At 39.7% G+C, this 7,599-nt stretch overlaps 1 pseudogene; it reads right to left on the bottom strand.

Moving 5' to 3' along the window:
• Positions 1-6,344: 6,344 nt before the first annotated feature.
• On the bottom strand, positions 6,345-7,319 carry LOC114504160 (annotated as a pseudogene).
• Positions 7,320-7,599: the final 280 nt, after the last annotated feature.

Here is a 7,599-nt window from a genome sequence, read left to right on the forward strand (position 1 = left end):
ATTTTCTTGATAACTAATGATGCTATCCTTACTGATTTTCTGCATGATAGATCTGTCCGTTACTGACACAGGGCTGTTGAAGTTTTCAGCTATATTAGTAAATTCATCTATTTCTCCTTGCATTTCTATCAACTTTTGCCTCATGTTTATTTTGATACTCTGTTGTTAGGTACGCAGAGATTAAGGATTATTATGTCTTCTTGGAGAATTGACCTTTCTTTATTGTATATTTTCCCTCTTCCTCCCTCATAATTTTCCCTACTCTGATCTACTTTGTTTGAAATTAATATAGGTATTACACCTTTATAGTTTTATTGTTAGCATAGTATGTTTTTCTCTATAACTTTTACTTTTTGTGTCTCTGTCTAAATACTTTTAATTTTTTTACAGACATTGTGTAGTTGGGTTTGTTTGTACTTATCCACCATGACAGTTTCTGTGCTGTAGTAGGTGTATTGAGATCATTGGTGTTTTAAATTATTATTTATGAAATTGGATTGATGTACCATATTTATTGTGGTTCTCCATTTATTGCCTTTTTTCTTTGTTTCTTGTCTTTGACTATCACTTTTTGTAGTGTCCATAGGTTTAAATCCAATATTATATATAATTCTATTTTTTACCTCTATAAGCATGTTTTACTTTTTTTTTACTTCTCTAGTGATTGCATTTCAGTATACAACATACACTTGAAACTAATTCAAGTCCTTTTTCTTTCTTTAAATATATTTTATTGATTATGCTATTACAGTTATCCCATTTTTTCCCCTTTATTCCCCTCTGCCCTGTGTATTCCTCCCACCAGCATTCCCCCACCTTGATTCATGTCCATGGATCATACATATAATTTATTTGGCTTTTCCATTTCCCATACTATTCTTAACCTCCCCATGTCTATTTTGAACCTATAATTTATGCTTCTTATTCCCTCTACCTTTTCCCACACTGTCCCCTCTTCCCCACTGATAATCCTCCATGTGATCTCCATTTCTGTGATTCTGTCCCTGTTCTAGTTGTTCGCTTAGTTCATGGGTGTGTTGGTTTTTTTTAGGTTTGGTTATTGATAGGAGTTTGTTGTCATTTTACTGTTGGTATTTTTGATCTTCTTTTTCTTAGATAAGTCCCTTTAACATTTCATATCATAAGGGCTTGGTGATGATGAACTCCTTTAGGTTTACCTTATTTTGGGAAGCACTTTATCTGCCCTTCCATTCTAAACGACAGCTTTGCTGGACAGAGTAATCTTGGATGTAGGTCCTTGCCTTTCATGACTTGGAATATTTCTTTCCATCCCCTTCTTGCCTGCAAAGTTTTTGAGAAATTAGCTGATAGCCTTATGGGAACTCCTTTGTACATAACTCTTTCCTTTTCTCTTGCTGCTTTTTTAAGATTCTCTCCTTACCTTTAATCTTGGGTGATGTAATTATGATGTGCCTTGGTGTGTGCTTTCTTGGGTTCAAATTCTTTGGGACTCTCTGAGCTCCCTGGACTTCCTGGAAGTCTATTTCCTTTGCCAGATTGGAGAAGTTTTCCTCCATTATTTTTTAAAATAAGTTTTCGATTTCTTGTTCTTCCTCTTCTCCCTCCAGCATCCCTATGATTCTGATGTTGGAGTGTTGAAAGTTGTCCTGGAGGTTCTTAAGCCTCTCTTCATTTTTTTTTTTTTAATTCTTGTTTCTTCATTATGTTCTGTTTGAATGTTTATTTCTTCCTTCTGCTCCAAACCATTAATTTCAGTCCTGGTTTCCTTCCCTTTGTTGTAGATTCCCTGTACCTTTTCTTTTATTTCACTTTTCATAGCCTTTACTTTTTCCTCTATTTTGCAACCATACCCAACCATTTCTGTGAGCACCCTGATCACCAGTGCTTTGAACTGTGCATCTGATAGGTTAGCTATCTCTTGGTAACTTAAAAGTATTGGCTCTGGGGCTTTGATTTGTACTTCCATTTGAGCCATTTTGGGGCGGGGTGGGGGGGGTATGGATGTACCTGTTACGTAGTGAGGGGTGGAGCCTTAGGTGTTCTCCAGGGCAGGGCAATCCAGTTGCTGGGTTGTGACGTTGTATGTGGGGGTGGGGTCTGAGAGGAAACAATGGCACATGTTTCTCTCTCTGTGGGATTTCAGTCCCTTCCGCTGCTTTCCCCAAGCTAACCGGGCCTTTCTGGTGCTAATCCCCCTGTGGGTGGGCTTTTGTATGTTCTAGGACTCCATGGGTCTCTCCAACACACTCTCCTGTGAGGCTGGGAGTCTCTCTCTGCTCCTCAACTCCCACAAGTATTTTCAATCAGCGTCCCGAGGTTCTATTTTCTGGTGCTAGGACCCTGGGTTGCTTGGTCTGTCTCACTGCCCAATTTCACCTGGTTTTTCTGCGTGTGAATGTGGCCTGGACAGCCAGGTGCCTTGTGCGCAGTGCCTCACTTCACAGTCACCGCCTTGCTGGGTCTGCCAGCTGCGACATTTTGTCAGGTAAATTTTTTGGACAATTTCATAAGTCACTGGGTGACTCTAAAAGACTGTGGTCATGAATGGATAAATAGCAACAGCTTCTTGTGGTTTTAATGCTCTGAAAAAAGAAGCAAGGGCATTCCCCACATCTGTGATTGCTCTAATCACTTGGTAGGCAATAAAATTTAGAGGCATTTCATCTCAAATGTCAATAAGCTCACCAATTGTTTCAACTACTGTACTGATGAGCTCATCAAAGACATTACTTATGTGTTTTGGGTCTCTGACATTACTTTTTGATTCTTTCCTACAATATCCATCTCTCTGCTTGTGTTACCTACCTCTTTTTGCATGCTGTCTGCTTTTTCTCCTAGACTCCTTAGCATGTTAGTCATAGTTATTTTAAATTTCTGGTCTATCTCTGGCTGGTGTGGCTCAGTGGATTGAGTAAACGGCCTGTGAACCAAAAGGTCATTGGTTTGATTCCCAGTCAGGGCACATGCCTGGTTATGGGCCAGGTCCCCAGTGGGGGACATGCGAGAGACAACCACACAATGATGTTTCTCTCCTTCTCTTTCTCTCTGCCTCCCCCTCTTTCTAAAAATAAATAAAGAAAATCTATTTTTAAAAATTTCTCGTCTAATAATTCCAATATTCCTGACAAATCTGACTCTGGTTCTGATGTTTGCTCTGTCTCTATAAACTGTGTGGGCTTCTGCTGTTGTTTTGCCTTTTAGTATGCCTTGTAATTTTCGGCTGAAAGTTGGACATAATGTATGGGGTAAAAGGAACTGTAGTAAGTAAGCCTTAATAATAATGTGGTAGTAAGTTGTGGGGGAAGAGGTGCTGTTCTATAGACCTATGATGAGGTCTCAGTCTTATAGTGAGCCTGTGCCTCCAGGTCATGAGCTTCACAAGTGCTTCCCTCCCCTAGCCTTAGGTGGGACAGGATGGCTAGAGGGAGGTGAAGTTGAGTATTTTCCTTTCCTTGTATCAATTAGATGCTGATAAACCTCCAATTGATTAGGTACTAGTAAAATAGTTTCTTTAACACACAGGCAGGTTCTAGGTGTTGAGTTTAGAGAGATTTGAAAGGCCACAGGAAGGAAGGAGGAGGGGCAAAGCATGCTCTGATTGAGTGGGGAGTTATCCATTCTTCCTACCCCGAACCAGGGGCATACATTTTGGGTCTGGTGCTGAACCAATGCATTGCCATGGTTACATCATTTCACTGCCTCTATTTTAATTTCTGGCTGTTGGCATCCTGTAGTCCTGTATTTCGGGGTCTATAAGAATCATAATAAATCAAGGAGGTAGAAGTTTTCATGACATATGACAGTAAATATTACAACCTAAAACCTATAGGTTAATAAAACTAACTAAACTAATTAAAACTAATTAAACTAATTAGTTTTAAAAACTAATTTTTGCTATTGTTGGACAAGAAGCTTAAACCCCACGAACTATAGGAGTGCAACATTATTAATATTGGCTTGGGTACTTTGTTTTCCACCATAGTAAACATAGACAAAACAGGGGCTTTCCTTGCCGGTGGACTGTGTAGAATACACTGCCAGTCTCTTGTCTTTGTTTGTACTTCTGGTATGAAGATGAAAGTACTGAAGAAGTGTGCCTCAAGCCAAACTTTTAAGGTGGTTGTCATCCCTTGATCAAAAGAATTTATGCCAAAATTTTCCCTTTTTCTTCTAAAGAAGAATCTTTCCCTGGAGGAAATTCAGAAAAATTTAGAAGCAGCAGAAGAAACACACAAATTCCACTAAGCTGAGGTATTGAAGCAGCTTGCTGAGAAAGGAGAGTACCAGAAAGAATGTTTCAGAAAGCAACAGAAGAAAAGAGCAAGTGCAGTAAAACTGCCTGCTCTGGCACTGGTTTGCACGGAGGTTTCTGTGTGTAGGTCCCGGCTCCAGTAGGTTGGACTCTGGATTTTCCTGTCTTTCTCTCCAATTTTTTTGTGGTAGCAGTTTGCCCTTGATCTCAATTCTCTGATGGTCCTAAGAAGAGTTGTTGATTTTTAGTTTGTTCAAATTTTTACTTGTTGCTAGGACAGAGTGACAACTTCCAAGTTACTCACATGCTGGACTGAAAACAGAAAAAAAAAGAAAAGTGGAAGAAAAGACAGTGAGATTAAAAAGGGGTAAACTTTTTGGACAATTTCATAAGTCATTTGGTCACTCTAAAAGACTGTGGTCATGAATGGATAAATAGCAACAGCTTCTTGTAGTTTTAGTGCTCTGAAAAAAGAAGCAAGGGCATTTCCCACATTTGTGATTGCTCTAACCACTTGGTAAGCAATTAAATTTAAAGGTATTTCATCTCAAAACAGCTAAGAAAACAAATAAGTTGTTCAAATAAAAATTCAACTATTGTATTAGTATATTATATTTAGTTAAATGTTTTTATGATAAAGAATAGGCCTTGATAGAATTGCTGCTTTACTCATGGTTTGATTAATTAAATTCATTCATTTTATTCATTCAACAAACTGAGTCCTTAGATGTGCCAGGCACTGTGCTAGAAACAAAATTAAAAACACTGTTCCTGCCAGTAAGTCTCTAAAGCTAGTCAGAGAGACAGGCACATAAATGGAAATTTAGAAAATAATGTGGCACAAAAAAATAATAGAGAGGTACACAAGGTTATGGAAAGATAAGGACATTGAATCCAGCCGGGAGCAGGAGAAGGCCTCCAGAACACAGTGGTACCTGAACAGAATATTAACAAGTCCAGCTTCTTCTCCTATACATCTTAGACTATGAATAATGTATTTTTTTTGTTTCATTCCTCTTTTAGCCAAGTCCTAAAGGCTGTGACTTGTAGAGATAAGAACTAGAAATAACTGGGTAAGGTAACAGAGCATGTGTATTTCTGTAAAAATGATGAGGCGTCCCCAAGAAGCAGGAGGGATGACATGAAGCAGCGCAGCATCAAGAAGTGCTGCAGTGTTTGAAGCCTCTGAGATGTTGCGCATTACGGCTGGAGTGAGGCTGTGAAGGTATCTGACCAAAAACCAATTGGGGCATCAGCAAAAAAAATCACTGCCACGATATGGTGGTGTTTAGGTGGCATTTTGTTCTTTGGACACCCCAGAACTGAAGAGCCCCTGCAGTCACTCATACATCTACAGTAGTTATTAAGTTTATAATCAGAAAGGGGGTGATAGGGAAATAAACTTCGAGATCATAATGTAGAAACCTCTAATTCACAGAGAAGGAAACTGAGAGAAAATCTGCCCGCCTGAGATCATGCAGCTATTTACTAAGAGAGATGAAACCAGAATGGGGATCTAGGTCATTTATTTATTCATTAAAACAACTGAATGATATCTAAATGCCAGGCTATGTGTAGGGTACAGAGTATGAAATTTATGCATATTGATACTTCCCTACTGTCCCCCACCCAGCTTCCTGCCCCAAATATCAGTTTTACTCATACTTTAGATATATCTTCAAAACATATTAAAACATAACCAGCTTATCACTATATTCAATATAATTCACTAATATCATCAAATACCTAGTTAATGTTGAAAGTATCTAATTATTGTAGATGACTTTTTTTATTGTTTGTGCAAATTAGATCCAAATCAGATGCTATAACATTGCACATTAAAAGTCTCTTTGTTCCCCTTATTTGATGAAGAAACAAGGTCACTATCTACTAGAATTCCCCCATCTGGATTTACTGATTGCAACCTCAGTTTTCATTTAACATTCCTCTACCTTCTGATTGATTGATTGATTGATTGACTGATTTATTTATTTATTTATTTATTCTCTCCAGGGTCACACAGCCAGTGAGTGGCAGAGGCCAGATTAATATTCAACTGTTGACTGTTTTATGGTTCCATTAAACAAACTCCGTTCACCTTTTAAATGGCTCAATTAAAAAGAAAACCAATTTATTCTTAACATACTGGACACATGTTCATTGCTCATAAGTTGAGAGAATCTTACATATGTGAGTTCTCATTCTAACAGGGTTCTAAGATATTAAAAGGGTGAGGGTCAAGTTATGCAACTTTCAGTTCATGAAATATTTCTTCAGCACCACTCTATATCATAGCAAGATATATGTCATTGCACCTCCCCTCAGGGAACTATAGAACAGGACACAGAATAGTAAATGCTAAACTGTTATAGCCCAGAGGAGGGATCAACAACAAGTTGGGACTCTCAGAGGTTCCTTTTTTTTTTTTCAAGTAAACTGCTCATTTATTAGCATCAGGACTGCAATATATCAGGTTCCAGTAAATATGCTGAACAGCATTGAGATGACTGAACAAGGTGAGGTTCAGATATGTGAATGGTGGGTTCTTATCTCTTCCACTCGTTCTTGTAGTAGTTCCACTTGGCAGAGAAGCCCTGGATTGGGTTGACCTCCATGTCGAGCATCCTCTTGGTCTGCTTGGCCACCCACTCCCCTTCAAAGGTGTGCAGGATAGGGTCATACACATAGCGCTTTTCCCAGATCAGAATGAGAGCAGTGAAGGAGACAAAAACCATGGCAGCACCCACAACTGTCTTCCACTCATTCGTGCTCCTGTTCACTTCAGCAAAGCTCTCGCTGAACTTAATGAGATACAATTCAACTTTTTCATCAATTGGTAAGACTGCTCCAGGGGTTGTTCTCCTTCTCTTTCAAGGCTTTCTGGCGGGCAGAAAGGCTCTTGACGTGGGCTCCACCAGGTAAAGGATATTCACGTCGATCGACAGAAGTTGGGAGAGCAAAGTCCTCACTCTTCACAACACTCCCGTGTACTAGGGAGCACACACAGTACACACACCGAGGTGGAAACTGCTCGCTCGCCAATTAGGGTAAATACTCAGATAGTCAACATTCTGCCGCTAACGCTACCTACCACCCAGCCGCAGCCTGCTGTGCCCGCAACCCACTGTGCCCGCTGGGACCACCCTCTACGCCCTGGCCGCTCCCGACCAGAAGAGAGACAGAAAGTTTCAAGGAAGATTAGAATTGAGCTCCATTGAAGGGATTCAGAAGAATATTTATACTGAGAAGGAAAAAGAGGGACGCTTTGGCGCATGAAAATGGGACCCTAAACTAAACCCGACAAGCTCTAGGGAGGCCTGCACAGTGCACTTGCAGACTCAGAGACTGAAAGTAACTGCGTGAGA

The sequence above is a fragment of the Phyllostomus discolor genome, chromosome 8 (assembly GCF_004126475.2).
Source record: "Phyllostomus discolor isolate MPI-MPIP mPhyDis1 chromosome 8, mPhyDis1.pri.v3, whole genome shotgun sequence".
NCBI lineage: Eukaryota > Metazoa > Chordata > Mammalia > Chiroptera > Phyllostomidae > Phyllostomus > Phyllostomus discolor.